The sequence below is a fragment of the Schistocerca cancellata genome, chromosome 3 (genome assembly GCF_023864275.1).
Source record: "Schistocerca cancellata isolate TAMUIC-IGC-003103 chromosome 3, iqSchCanc2.1, whole genome shotgun sequence".
In the NCBI taxonomy this organism is placed as follows: domain Eukaryota; kingdom Metazoa; phylum Arthropoda; class Insecta; order Orthoptera; family Acrididae; genus Schistocerca; species Schistocerca cancellata.
Window position 1 is genome coordinate 234,304,114 of NC_064628.1, and position 16,154 is coordinate 234,320,267.

Consider the following 16,154-nt stretch of genomic DNA (forward strand, 5'->3'; position numbering starts at 1 on the left):
CCTCACGCCCCACGTGTTGAGCAATTCGGCGGTACGTCCACCCGGCCTCCCGCATGCCCACTATACGCCCTCGCTCAAAGTCCGTCAACTGCACATACGGTTCACGTCCACGCTGTCGCGGCATGCTACCAGTGTTAAAGACTGCGATGGAGCTCCGTATGCCACGGCAAACTGGCTGACACTGACGGCGGCGGTGCACAAATGCTGCGCAGCTAGCGCCATTCGACGGCCAACACCGCGGTTCCTGGTGTGTCCGCTGTGCCGTGCGTGTGATCATTGCTTGTACAGCCCTCTCGCAGTGTCCGGAGCAAGTATGGTGGGTCTGACACACCGGTGTCAATGTGTTCTTTTTTCCATTTCCAGGAGTGTATTTACCGTGCGAGTACCAAACATGGTTGCATTAATGTCCAGAGTATGGGGTGCATGATTTCCATGCGTCACAGCGCCACCGTCCAGTTCCAACTGTGGCCACCAGGTGCCGTGATCAGTCATCGTGATTCATAGTTTCACACACCTGATCAGTCGCAATGCACATGTTGACTTGTCAACATGAGCTTGGACATAAGGCTCAGGGCATTATTGGTGAAGCTCTATTATGAAAACAGCAGTAATGCTGCAGCTGCACTTCGAGAATACTGCCGGCTGGTAGGATTACGGAAGGGTCCTCTTTCTCCACCTGCTGTGAGGAGCGCGATGAAGAAGTTTGAGTCAACAGGAGAACTGGGCGTCACTCCGGGAAAAGGCCGATGACCGATTGCACCTCAGGTGGTTGATGAAATCGCTGTCGCTATGACTGACAACGCCGCGAGCAATTCCCAATCGTCAGGCAGTGCGCGTGCTGTGTCACGACAGCTGAACATCCCGTGGTCCACTGTACGGAAGGTGCTTTGAACCATTGTCAGATGATACCCATACAAGATCCATATGTACAGCAGCTTGCATCACAGGGTGCACAACGACGTGTTGACTTCGCTCTCCCTGCGCGGCCACTCCCGTCGGAGGTTCGAGTCCTCCCTAGGGCATGGGTGTGTATGTTGTTTTTAGCATAAGTTAGTTTAAGTACTGTGTAAGTCTAGGGACCGATGACCTCAGCAGTTTGGTCCCTTAGAAATTCACACACGTTTGACATTTTGACTTCGCTCTCCACTTTATCACAAGGATTGAAGTTGATGAAGGCTGGCCCTGGACCATCGTACTGACAGACGAAGTTCATTTTTCTCTGATGGGTGAGGTGAACACACAGAATTTGCGAATGTGGGGATCTTCACCTCCAGTCGCTGTGGATGAAGTTCCTCTGTATGGTGAACGTGTAACCATACAAAGTGTGGCTTCATGGCTACGTTCATCATTAGCCCATTCTTTTTTGAACAGGTTGGCGCTTAAGGACCAAACACGTGCAGTGAGACTAGCCCGCGCTACTGCTAGATGCTTCGCCAGCATGTCATACCCGCCCTACAGGAGAGAAGCACATTGAACTCAACAGTTTTCATGCAAGATGAGACGCCATACTGATCCCCTTTTGTAGCAGTAATGGTGTGATGTATCGTAGCAGCACATTAAAAGTGTTTCTGTTGAACTTATTCTCCATTATTTCTCTTCCCCAACTCCTTGACGTTAACGCTACCAAGTTTGGTCCTTTTACGGTAATTAATTTCCTTGTTGTAACGTGTTAAATAGGGGAAATTTACTTATAACCATCCTGGGCGCAGCGGACTACCGAACGGAACATCTGCTGTCAACCGCTCTAGGCACAGGAAGTAACATCTAAATGGCCCCTTTCTCGGACAGGTATTAATTAATAACTCTGTCGTTTAACAATTTACAATCTTCTTAGTTTTTATATGAACAGAGTTAAGTTTAGTTTAGTCACTGAACAACTTTTAGCTCCGCGGGACTGCTACGGTCGCAGGTTCGAATCCTGCCTCGGGCATGGGTGTGTGTGATGTCCTTAGGTTAGTTAGGTTTAAGTAGTTCTAAGTTCTAGGGGACTTATGACCTAAGATGTTGAGTCCCATAGTGCTCAGAGCCATTTGAACCATTTTAGCCAACTTTTAGCTCGACTGCATACAAATTTTGCAGGCTACAATTTTTAGAACGGACCGACAGTAGAGCATGACCTCTGAACTGCCTCTTTTAGATTCCTTCTAATGAATGTTATCTACATTGTCTTGAAAGTTGGTGTAGCTGTATTATTTCATCAATGTAATTGAGTGCTGTAATTAGAACTTCCTATGACAAATATGAATGATACTTAACCCAATATGAATAGGGACATTTTCGTTTGAAATTTAGTTTTTAGTGAATAACTGGAAAACTAATAGAGGTAGCTGAATGGAGTCACATAGTTAATGTTTTCGTATAAAACTTAGGCTACACACGAATTGTCACCTTTCTGAGCATAGTGTTTAGGGTCTTCAATTTTTCGAAAAAACCGCCGATTTTGACCAAAATATTACTCCGATGAAGTTGAGACTTGCACTTTTGATTGTGACGTACATTTGCATATTCTGAACTATTTTTAGCTTTCTAGCTTCATTATTTAGCATCACTTATTTGTTCTTAAAATAATATATTTAGCAAAACATAAAAGACTTCACAGTGTTAACATTAATAAAGTGAAGCATACGGTGACAAAGTTTGGAAAAGTTATTTTAATTTTTTATTTCACTCTTTAGTTTATGGTGCAGTCCTTTGTCTGCTGAGTACACGCACGTTATGATGACGTGGCGCTAGTAGTAGTCAACTGGGGTTGAGTCCCGGGACACTCGCTCGCCTCTGTATCTCTTACAATGATACAGCACTTGTTTCTCCATATTGTGCACAATGGAAACTATACATTGCGTGGAAATATTTATGCTTTCGCTTTCCGCATGTGCTACTCGCAAGTGAATAATCATGCATAGGGTGTCCCATATATATGATGACCTCACACACCGGAACCGCGCTAGCCCGTCAAAAGTACCCCCGCGACCACCAGTCAATGCCACACTACGCACCTTTTCGGTCAGTGTCATTCGAACAGTGAAACAAACATCAGACTGTAACAGTGAAGTCTGCGAACGTAATAATTTCAAGACCAAATTAATCCATTGAACGACTAGTGTTTGTTTATGACTAGTATGAGGGGACAGAATCTGCTCGTATTGTCTGGAGATGACTTGAACATAAATTTCAGGGTATTCGAATTCCAAGTCATGATACAGTTAATAAATCAGTGAATAAATTTCGTGAAACAGGAAATTTTCATGACAAGAACTGTAAACGATGGTGTACAGTGCTCTGAGAAGCTCATTTCAACGACGCTGCATACTGCCTGGAAAATTTTCCTAAAGAGTTCCTTAGACGTATTTTATAGCAAACGCAAATTTCTTGCAGCTCTGCACAAAGAGCTGCTAAGTGACTTGGGCTAAGAGCGTATTAAGTAAGAGTAGTGAAAGAAGTTAAATCCGGTGATCCTGTGCACAGGGTTAGGATTTCCAAATGGGTTCTCAAACAAGTGCGTAATGGTGAAATGGCCTCACTTCATTCTGTTTTGGTCGAGGTTTGGCTCCATTTACAACGGTGTGTTATTTCGAAGAACTGTCGGCACTGGACTGCCAAGAGACATATTCGCTTCATGAGGAGCCCCTTCACGATCAGAAAAAAGGAATGTGACGCGTAGTTAGTGGTTACAGCATAATAGGCTCATTTTCTTTAGAGACCCCGTTAACAGTTACAAATACGTCCAAGACATTTTTGCAGCCGGTTTTTGATGAACTGGGTGAAAGAGAGATTCACGTTCGTTTTTTTTTTTTTTTTTTTTTTTTTTTTTTTTTTTTTTTTTTTTTTTGAGGATTCGGCAAGGGCTCATACACCCAATGTTTCTTTGCATGCAGTTCACGATGTGTTCCATGACTAAGTAGCAATATGTGGCCCATTCAAAGCCCCGATTTCACACCGTGCTATTTCTATTTTGGGGATCACTAAAAGATAAAGCGTACACAACAAATCCGCATACGTTACAAGAACTGAAGGATAATATCCGCGGGTCAGTTAATTGAATTTCTCAAAGAGAGTTACAATGAGTGATGAATAATTCCTTGAGTAGATGTTAGAAATGAGAGGAAAATAAAGGCAACCAGTTCCAGCCTAGGGTTGCCAACCATCCCGTATATCCCGGGAAATGCCGTACATTCACTTAATTTGGACGAAAATTCCGGGTCCCGTATTTTTCAAGACATATCCCATATCTTCAGAACTCCAGCTATTAGATGATGATTGCTTTGATGCTCTTTGTCACTTCCTTTCCTTTATATGAACGAATTTGTATGAATTATAGGCTTATAATCATTATTTATTTTATGTTATTCGTTTCTTAATCTAGTTAATGCAGCAGCGACTGATCAGTTATTTTCTGTCTTAGTAGGTCCCAAAGAGAGGGAAAGGGAATTTAAGACAGCAAACAATAAATGCAACTTCTTGAGCGGCACGTCACAAAAAGAATTATGCAGCGCAACTGCAGGAGAACTGCCATTTGTGTATCACATTGTAAAAGGTAATCTCAGTACTAATAGCATGGATTGCAACGTAAAACTGACTAAGGTAGTGTTCAGTAACTCGTGTACCTCAAAAAACATGCAGTGTGGTCTCACAGACGCTGCAGATCTTGTGAGAAATGTTTTGGACCCCCAAAAGTGTGTCCGATTTTACTGAAATTTTGGAAGACCCGTCTAAGTGGAACTTATTTTTCTGTATTTTTACTGTGTTTTTTTTTCCTTCTTTGTATTTGCAGGAATATATGTAGTTTGTGTTGTTGATGCAGTGATATAATTTTTTATTGAGAATAATAATACGATTATTTACCATTTGTTATTCTGTACGAGAAGTCAATTTTAGGTTCCTTAATTTCTGCATTCATCCCTTATTTTCACTTCTATTATGCATTGCCGTCTCCTATCCCCACCATAAACAGTTGTTAAACCTATTCCAGCATCTCCTTGCCTGAGATGTATGAGGACAAAATCTACTTACATGTTCAGTATTTTAAATTTGGCACTGCGGTGGTAGACGGGCGACACGATATCTGTCTCGCTGGGCAACGGAGCGCTCGCTGCCCTCCATCTACAAGCGGAGTGCATGCGTCATCAGACCAATGGAACACCATGTAGATGTTGATGTAGACATTAATGTAGACATTATTAACATTTAAAGCGGGGATAACACAGGATTAAAAGAACTGAAAGGAAACCTTTATTGTCTACTGCGGAAAGACATTGTATTTCGTCAAAGGTGAAGAAGTTTGTGCTGTCCACCCATAATGATTTAACGATTATAACTATCAGACATATGTACTTTTGAGGTTTCACAAATGCCCTCTTTCGGTTGTCACTGGCCAACTTCAGAACACGCTATATTACACAGTGTGCTGTAAGATATTAGGTAAGCACAGGAGATACGATAACGCAACAAAATAGTGATGATTGAAACCAGTCGGTTTTGAAAACTTAAAAGTGCCTATGTGTGGTAATAAACTGTTATAAGATTGTAGACTTAATATAACTTACAAGGGAACCTCCCCATCGCACCACACAGGTCAATCGAGTTAACAGGAAGAAGTGTGGAACTATGAAAAAAATAAGTGAAATATGCAAACTGAGTAGTCCATGCCAAAGATATGCAACATCAAGGATAGTGTGAGCTCAGGAGCGCCGTGGTCTCGTAGTAAGCGTGAGAAACTGTGAAATGAGAGGTCCTTGGTTCAAGTCTTCCCTCGATTGAAAAGTTTACTTTCTTTATTTTTCGCAAAGTTATGATCTGTCCGTTCGTTCATTGACGTCTCTGTTCACTGTAATAAGTTTAGTGTCTATGTTTTGCGACCGCACCGCAAAAACCGTGCGATTAGTAGACGAAAGGACGTGCCTCTCCAATGGGAACCGAAAACATTTGATCGCAAGGTCATAGGTCACAGGAAAACACGTCTGATATATTCTATACGACACATGACAGGAATATGTTCTCGACCCACCTAACTTGTAAACTTGGCGAATGGGTTAAAAGATTCTTCTACCTTGCCCGATTTAGGTTTCTTGTGGATGTGATAATCACTCCCAAAAAAGTGATGAAATCACAAGAGTTTGTCTCATAAACTGCAACAAATGAATGCAACAGTTTCACAGCCGCACAGTTTTCCCTGTACTCTGTCAAAACATATGTTTTTAACGTTTTCAAATTTTTCCGTGTGTACACCGTCAAATCTTGCATATGTCCAAGCAAATCTGAACATGTCCTGGAACTTTGGAGAGCGAAGTTGATTGTGTGTGTGTGCCTGAACTTTGATAATTGTCAGAAAATAAAAAATTAAAATTTTCACTCGACGGAAGACTTGAATCAAGAACCTCTTATTTCACAGCTTCTCACGCTAACCACAGGACCACAGCGCTACTGAGCTGGTACTCTCCTTAATGTTGCCTATGTTCAGCATGGACTACTCAGTTTGTATATTTTGCTTATTTTTTTCATAGTTCCACACAACTTCTTCCTGTTTTCTCGATTGATCTGTGTTCAGTTTCTCAAGGCCTATCCACTGTCCCAACTTATAACTAAATCTGAGGGGGGGTGCGATGAGGAGGTTCCCTTGTTAGGAAAATAAAAATATTGTCTGTTACGGCATTTGGTTTGGTGACTGGCGATTTTTATTATTACTTTGTGTAACTGTTTTTGAGAACACAGGTTAAAGCCCACGACGATTATTCTCAACTGATGTATTGTTCTGATACCGCCAGCAACTGCACTGGTGTGTCACAATTGTGTTCAGACGCGCCGGACTCTGTCAGCTACGACGGAGAAATAGCGCACTGTGTGCCTCGGGATGCAGCCGGTGGCTTCCCACGCCGTACTAACGCGTGCAGCTGATCCGGCAATGAACTTGCCGGCCGACGAATAAGCGGCGACCACGTTGCGTAACACTCGCCCACGTCGCAAGCCGGCTTTGTGGAGGTCGAGATAAGCGCAGGCCGCGATTCATGAGAACGCCCGGCCGCTATCCCGTGCCGCCCCGTTATACTCGTCCACTCGACGCGCCGCTGCTCTCGAGATAATGACGCGGTAATTGCCACAGGCTCCCACACTTCCGGAATAAAAAGTTCCGCGGTTCCCCGGCTCCGGTAATAAGGCACTTGATCATCGATTAGCGTCGGCAGTAATCCGTTTTTAACTGTAGCCGGCGTCTTGCGCGAGCGATTTCCCTAGGACCGACAGGCGTGGAGAGTATGAGATAATTCTACATCTGTGTGCCGAAAACCACTGACCTAGTGAATGATCGAATACACGTTGTATCAATATTAGCGACTCCCTGCCCTACGCCTTACATGTGTGGTTGTGTATGGCACTGTAAAGTGCTTACCTGATACTGTGAGCAGCAGAGCGATCTCTTATTGTGAAAAATATAATCTTCTTGTCAAAGTTTTTTATTGCCGAGATCACAGTATTTACACATATGAACGACTAGTCTCGGCAAATTTTATTTGTCGTCTTTAGATCTGAAAGAAATTTTTACACCAGTTTTTTACAGTCTAATAGCCGAAATTCATTTTGAAAGACATTTTTTTCAACTTATGTGCGTTGCGTATTATCTACATACTTCAAATATTGTGCCACTCTTTACAGAGCGCTGTCATCTAGCGTGAACCTATAGATATTAAAATCCAACGTCAAAGTTATAATAAAACATACCTCGCTGGTGGAGCACACGCAGCAGTATAGCATCACACATCAAGTAATAAAACCATAAGTTACTGATAAGATAGATTTGGAACATCAGTAATACTTGATCTGCTATATATATCGTGGACGACATCATCCAAGTGTTTGGACCGTTCGCCGGATAGTTACGTTATTTAAGGAAACAGGAAGTGTTCAGCCACATGTGAAACGTCAGCCACGACCTGCAACAAATGATGATGCCCAAGTAGGTGTTTTAGCTGCAGTCGCGGCTAAACCGCACATCAATAGCAGACAAACTGCGCGAGAATCGGGAATCTCAAAACGTCGGTGTTGAGAATGCTACATTGCACCCGTACCATATTTCCATGCACCAGGAATTGCATGGCGACGATTTTGAACGTCGTGTACAGTTCTGCTATTTTTTTGCACGCATTCTATTTGGCGATTAAGCGTCATTCACCAACAGCGGTAATGTAAACCGGCATAATATGCACTATTGGGCAACAGAAAATCCACGATGGCTGCGACGAGTGGAACATCAGCGACCTTGGCGGGTTAATGTATGGTGCGGCATTATGGGAGGAAGGATAATTGACCTCCATTTTATCGATGGCAAACTAAATGGTGCAATGTATGCTGATTTCCTACGTAATGTTCTACCGATGTTACTACAAGATGTTTCACTGCATGACAGAATGGCGATGTACTTTCAACATGATGGATGTCCGGCACATAGCGTGCGGATGAAGCGATACTGAATAGCATATTTCATGACAGGTGGATTGGTCGTCGAAACACCATACCATGGACCGCACGTTCACCGGATCTGACGTCCCCGGATTTCTTTCTGTGGGGAAAGTTGAAGGATATTTGCTATCGTGATCCACCGACAACGCCTGACAGCATGCGTCAGCGCATGGTCAATGCATGTGCGAACGTTACGGAAGGCGAACTACTCGCTGTTGAGAGGAATGTCGTTACACGTATTGCCAAATGCATTGAGGTTGACGGACATCATTTTGAGCATTTATTGCATTAATGTGGTATTTACAGCTAATCACGCTGTAACAGCATGCTTTCTCAGAAATGATAAATTCACAAAGGTACATGTATCACTTTGGAACAACCGAAATAAAATGTTCAAACGTACCATCTGGTTTCCCCCTTCAAGGTAGACAGGTTTCGTCCTTTGTAGTTTTTTCGTTTGACGCTTATTTCGTGAGATATTTGGGCCGGTCTCGATCAATGGACCATCCTCTATATATCTTGTTTGTATTCAATCTATTCTCGCGATTCCTACGCGAGATATTCAATGGAGGCAGTAGAACTGTTGCATAGTCTACCAGGAATTCTGCTTCTCTGACTAATCTGGCAAGGATACACTGAAGATCGTTATTTTCTGCCGCTAAAGGTTAGGCAATCGTCGATATCCGCCAAATGTGTATCTCTTCAAAGGATGATATGAAAAATCTAGAATGGCAGTGTTGATGACAAGTCATAAGCGGTACACCTACAATAATGATATCACTGTTCATACCGCGTGTGCAGCGTATCAGCTCAGACCGCGGAAACTGGCGCGTCGTGTTTCCAGCGAAACGGGCCTATCTCAGTAACGGTCATGAATATTTCACACGAACGGCTGCATTTCTGTCCATACAAAATGCAACTCTTGCAAGCTTTGCAGCCGTATGATAGGTCTAGGCGTGCTGAGTTTGCGAGGGATGCCGGAACGAATCGATGCATATAATGACTTGTTACTGCCTTTATAAAGTTTGTTTTCTGATGAAACAACTTTCCACATCCCCGGGAAAGTAAACTGGAATAATGTTCGGGTCTGGGGACCAGAGAACGTACATATCGTGGTACAGCTGATAAAGGACAACCTGAAAGTGAATGCGTGATGTGACGTAATGCACAACACAGTTACTGGACCGTTCTATTCCAGTGAGGCTACCATTACGGCAACACTTTACCTAGGCATGTTGGATCTTTACGTTACACCTTAATTACAAGAATTTCAATCATGGATATTGTTTCCACACGAAGGCCCATCGAAGTGTTATTTGTTCGCCAGTTCTTGAATGAAACCTTTCCACACAGATGGATCTGTAGGGACGGTCCGACATTATCGTCAACAAGTGCACAAGACACAACCTCTGCTGACTTTTTTGTGATGTTACATTAAGGATAGAGTGTTCAGTTCGTCAGTTCCTGAGGTGCAAACTCTTACGGCACGATTACGGGATGCTCTAGAGGCGGTGGCGCAAGAGACGTTGGCAAAGAAATGGAAGGAAATCTACGGGCATCAATTGCAGAAATGAGTTAAGTTACCATTTGCAATAAACTGCATAGATGTGTGTAGTATAATTCCTTAGAAATACTTTTTTAAAACCGGGGGAAGATTGTAGGCTCACACCAAGTATGTGCTCAACAGAGGCTTTCAGTCATCACTTTACCGAAATTAGTGGTGATACACTAGTGTTACTTAGCTCTTTCTTCGTCAATGAAGGCGCTTCTTCGCGATGGAACAACTGTAACAAGAAGTACGATTGAGTGAATGGAAAAAAAGAAAGTAACGTCACGTTTTCGCATGTATCTTTTTTCTAATTTCTTTGCACCCCCCTCTCGTCCGTGATACTTTTGGTCTAATTTATTTTATTTCGCTTTTAACCAACATATATAGAAGGTGTCATCCTCTAGTCTCATTTTGAAGCGAGCTACGTAGGTGTCTTCTCCCACGATGGCTTTCATATTTCGAAGAAAGAAAACTTAGATGGACTGAAAAAATGTGACAGAAAATTTTGTTTCGTGACAGCTTATAGTAACGAGCACACGCAGGGACTCTTATAGTAGGAATACTAGGAGAACCATCAACGTATTACCAAATACGACGATAACCTGAGAACCTCTATGGCATGGGTGAAATTCCACTCACGAGCTCGTTATCTCAACCGGATTCGGCCATTTTGTTTCTCTCAAAAGACAACTTTTCCACACTCGCGAGGCAGTTTAGAGGATGACACATTTAGAAATGTTGACTTTACAGTAGAAACTAACAGTTAGTAGTTTCCCCATGTTTGGATGGCGCTGTTTGTGCGCAACTGCGTACTGAATGAATAACCATCTGCTCCAGTTCTTTATTTCAGTCTGCTGCCGGTTTCAGTTTTTTCATTGACGTCCTTTTCTTGCTGATCTGAAACTGAAACTGTAAACGCATGATACAATGAATATTTAAATACTTTATATGGAAATGAGCGTCTGGCGTCATTGGCAGGGAGGCCCCTTACGGGGCAGGTCCGGCCGCCGTGGTGCAGGACTTACTATATTCGACGCCACATTGGGCGACCTGCGCGCCGGATGGGTATGAAATGATGATGAAGACAGCACAACATCCAGTCCCTGAGCGGAGAAAATCCCCGACCCAGCCGGGAATCGAACCCAGGCCCGTAGAACGGCAATCTGTCACGCTGACCACTTAGCTATCGAGGCGGACAATACGTTATATAACAGCACATGACAAATGTTAACTCTACACATTTACAGTATCAGCTGTGGCGAAGTAATATAAAATCTATATGAAAGTAAAAGTCAAGTAGATCTGAAAGTGATGTGTCCAAATAGCTGCGTCATGATTACAATAACTGTGCGTTTTGATACACGAAAAGTGTTGGTATTTTTTAGCTTTAAAATAAGTTATATTTTGACAAGTTCAGAATTTTAACTTTCTAACTTTTCAGATCAAAAACTAAAAGCATTTGCTTGGATTTAGGGACTTTGTGTGCCTTGGATGGAACGTTGCTTGTTTACAAATACAAGTTTACTAACACCTGAGCTCCGAAATCGCGGAGTGCCTTTTATGAACGCTGTCAGTAACAGAGCTGCGTATATGCAGGATACTAGTGTTTCTGGGTATGCGCTGCTCTTAGAGCGTCTTTTCTCAGCATTTATTCAGGTGAGCTTAAATTTCTGTTACTTCACATGAAATGCCCATAACGTATCACTTCTTCATTGTATGAAAAATAGCTTTGTTTAACTTCCTTTGTCCTGTCGTTTGCAGCTGCGTGTCATATTATGTTGATAATTATTGTTTTGGAAGCATCTAATTAAGAATAAAAGAAACAAATTTTTCGTGTCATACGCCTTTTCTCTTCATTATTTGGAAGGCGTCTTAGTGGCTTAAAATGTATACATTTTTGTATATATTGGACGCTGGACACAGGTTATAAAAAGTACTTCACGATAGTTTAAATTTCTGCTTACAAATTTCGTAAATACTTTTCTACAAGTTTTCTTGTTCCGGTTTTATAACTGGTCTTATATCTCTTCCCATAGAAAATGTCATTTGCACAGCACTAGAAAATAAACACTAATATCCAAAATATAACATGTTGAAAGTGAGTGTTCATTTCTTAGTGCCGTGAAAATGAAATTTGCAGAATGAAACAAGCGGAAGAATAGCTGTAAAACCAGAAGAAGAACACGTGTAGAGCAATATCTACGGAATTTGTAAGTAGAAATTTTAACTAATACAACGTCATAGAAAATCGGAGAGCGCCAGAAATGTTTATAACCTCAATATTATTTTGGAAGCGTCTAATTAAGAATAAAAGAAACAAATATGTAATATAAATAAGGTAAACACTAACAAATATAGGCTTTAATCCACTGAAGATGCCTTTTAAATAACAAGGCGAAACATTTATGACACGAAAAGTTTTTTAATTAGACAGATCCATACTGATAATAACTAACGAAAAATTACGAGGTTTTTTTCGATACTATGCACCGTTGGACTATCTTTTATGGCGTGAGCTGCAACCGTTGATTTTCTTCCTATGTCTTTTTTCCTTTTTATTCTGTGTGTCCTTTATATGGTGTTTTAAAATTCCTTCCCGTTCGTCCGAAGTAGCTAGCTTTAGAGTCAAAGCAGTAAATTTTGTAAATGCCATGTTAACTATGACTGAAATCATTCCGGGCCATTTCTAAATTGATCCTAGCCAGATGAGTAGTATGTATGCTCTTTCGACAAAGAGTACAAGTCTTCGTTCCAACAGTGCTAAACCAGTGGGATTCATTGGCTAAGATCTTCTTGTTGAAGTAAGAGCTTGAGGTATGGACTAATATACAGCAAAAGTAGCCATGTGCAGGTTCCATTTTGTATTTGCACTCAACAAATAGCTTCCAAGGATCTGTTACGTCTTTGTTTCCATCAATTAAATGTTCGTCAGAATTATTATTTTATTAACATGGGTACTATCAAGTTCATGGCAAATTAATGTAAGTTCTAGTATTTTCAGAATGAAAGTGTTTTTATTAAATGCGATTTCACAGCAAAACTACTGGTAAACAAGGTATTATTCACTGGTTTGGTACACTGCAAAATAGTTCCTGTTATTTCTCATACTGTACCCAACAGCTCCTGTCTAGCACATCCATATTTGGTACTACAGGGGTGCATTACAGTGTTACACAATGTACACCTTCTAGAACGACGTTCCCTCTGGAAGCCTATGTGCTGCAGCATTTACTCGGTTAGCTTGTAGAACGATAGTCTGTAACAGCTGACACATGGTGCTTTATTTGCATTTGTTTTTGGCGTAGACATTATCAAATGGTTGAAATGGCTCTGAGCACTATGCGACTTAACTTCGGAGGTCATCAGTCGCCTAGAACTTAGAACTAATTAAACCTAACTAACCTAAGGACATCACACACATCCATGCCCGAGGCAGGATTCGAGCCTGCGACCGTAGCGGTCGCTCGGTTCCAGACTGTAGCGCCTAGACATTATCACCGCAAGCCCTGCAATAATCGCATATCTTAAACTACTGCTGGCTTTGACTACAGGCATATCAAGAAAACGACACATCATGCGGTGGCACCGTTTCTCTTTCATTATCACCGTCCCAGGTAACTGAATATGATCACTTGTTAATTCATCCAGTAGTTGATATATTATGTCGCTATGCAGCTGTGCAGCTGCAGAATTCACGATTCTATTGCTGAAAATAGAAAAAGCCTCGGCCTGATTATTTGTTTAGTTCGAAAGTCTACTCGTAGTACTGACTTGCGGCACACAAAATATAATTTCAAAAGTCACATAAACATTTACCACCAACAAAACCTGAAGTTGTCTCGCCTTTATAATGACAAATAGAAAACAGATTACAAACAGCGGAGCACACAAAGGGTATGAGGTAGTCTCAAAGCCAGAAAGATGAGAATGTTAACAGCGGGTACTGGGGTTAGCTGGTGGTGTTCAGTAGCTAAGAGCAAACGTGATGGTTCCGCTCACATCGCTGGTAAGATTGATAATCGTCCTTTAAAGGTCCCAGGCACCACTGGTAAACATTGGGTTAATCATCTTGAAGTGACTTACAATGATTTCGTCTGATAATCACTTTTCCTGCAACAAAATCATTGCACACTACCAGAGGGTGGACGATTGAGCTCTCTGAAAACAGATGCAAGTCAGTGGCTGATGGCAATTTGTTTGGTTTGCCATTAAATTTGAAAGCGTCCGGGTAAGGCATGGGCAATCTTTAGTGACCCGCGGGCCAAATTCACATACTTAAGCTCGCGGGCCGCCTCAACACGTGAGGGGACAGCAGCGTCCTAGCGCATAAACTCAGATATTTACATTTACTTACGTGTCGTGAACATTGTATCTTTACTTACGTTTTACAATACGTGTCCTAACAAGGGAACCTTCCCATCGCACCCCCTTCAGATTTAGTTATAAGTAGGCACAGTGGATAGGACTTGAAAAAAACTGAACACAGATCAATCCAGAAAACAGGAAGAAGTTGTGTGGAACTATGAAAAAAATAAACAAAATATACAAACTGAGTAGTCCATGCGCAAAATAAGCAACATCAAGGAGAACATGAGCTCAGCAGCGCTGTGGTCCCGTGGGTAGCGTGAGCAGCTGCGGAACGAGAGGTCCTTGGTTCAAATCTTCCCTCGCGTGAAAAGCTTATTTTCGCAAAGCTATGATCTGTCCGTTCGTTCATTGACGTCTCTGTTAACTGTAATAAGTTTAGTGTCTGTGTTTTGCGACCGCACCGCAAAACCGTGCGATTAGTAGACGAAAGGACGTGCCCCTCCAATGGAAACCGAAAACATTTGATCGCAAGATCATAGGTCAACCGATTCCTCCACAGGAAAACACGTCTGATATATTCTATACGACACTGGTGACGGCATGTGCGTCACATGACAGGAATATGTTGTCGACCCACCTAACTTGTACACTTGACCCACCTAACTTGTACACTTGGCGAATGGGTAAAAAGATTCTTCTACCTTGCCCGATTTAGGTTTTCTTGTGGATATGAAAATCACTCCCAAAAAAGTGATCGCATCGGACGGACGGACGGACAGATAATAATTGTCTGAAAATAAAAACATTTTACTCGAGGGAAGACCTGAACTAAGGACCTCTCATTGCGCATCTGCTCATGCTAACTACGAGACCACGGTGCTCCTGAGCTCAGATTCTCCTTGATGTTGCCTATCTTCGGCATGGACTACTCAGTTTGTATATTTTGCTTTTTTTTCATAGTTCCACACAACTTCTTCCTGTTTCCTCGGTTGATTTGTGTTCAGTTTTTCAAGGCCTATCCCCTGTGCCAACTTATAACTAAATCTGAGGGGGGTGCGATGGGGAGGTTCCCTTGTAAGAAAAAAATACTTCCGTCGCAAAATTTTGCAGAAAAGATACAATGATCACGACAAATAAACTAATGTAAACGTATAAAGATGGCTTGTCAGGAAACATGAGATGTCATGGCGTAAAAATAAACTCCTATAAAAGCAATTGGTTGCAGCTAACTGATTATAAATCACCAATTTCTCGACAACAGATATGAATTATTTAGTAATGTTAATATGAGAAAGGATAGAAAAGCAAAATAAGGCAATGAGACAGACAATCTCAGGAGTAACTTCGCGAGTTTCTTTCGTTGACTGGATTGAAAACACTCGCGCACGGACCCAGCCCCCAGGCCGCTGGTTGCGCACTCGCGGTCTAGGGCATAAGACAGTTAATAAAATGTGGACGTTTTCAAATTGTTTTCACCGTTCACGTAACTGCCGCAGACGCGGAGCGAGCGGAAAATGCGAGGTGACGATTGACCATTTGCGACGCACGCGACGGCATTTCCACGCAGAGGACTTCAGCCTCCGCGTAGACAGCGGACCCGGATCGCGCGTTATGCGCACGTGTTCCAGTTTAAGCGCGGCGTCTTGTCTTCTGCTGGCATCTCGTCGACGCAGCGGTTGCATTCAAGTCGCGTCTCAAGCGACGTACAGTAAAACCAAGCGACCACATGTATGATCCTTCGTTGTACAACGCTCAGAAAACCCAATACGTTGCCTAATCATTAGTTCCTTCGTTCTATTATCAGCAGCAATATTTTTACGCTGCTACTTAAATAACAGAATAACAGAGA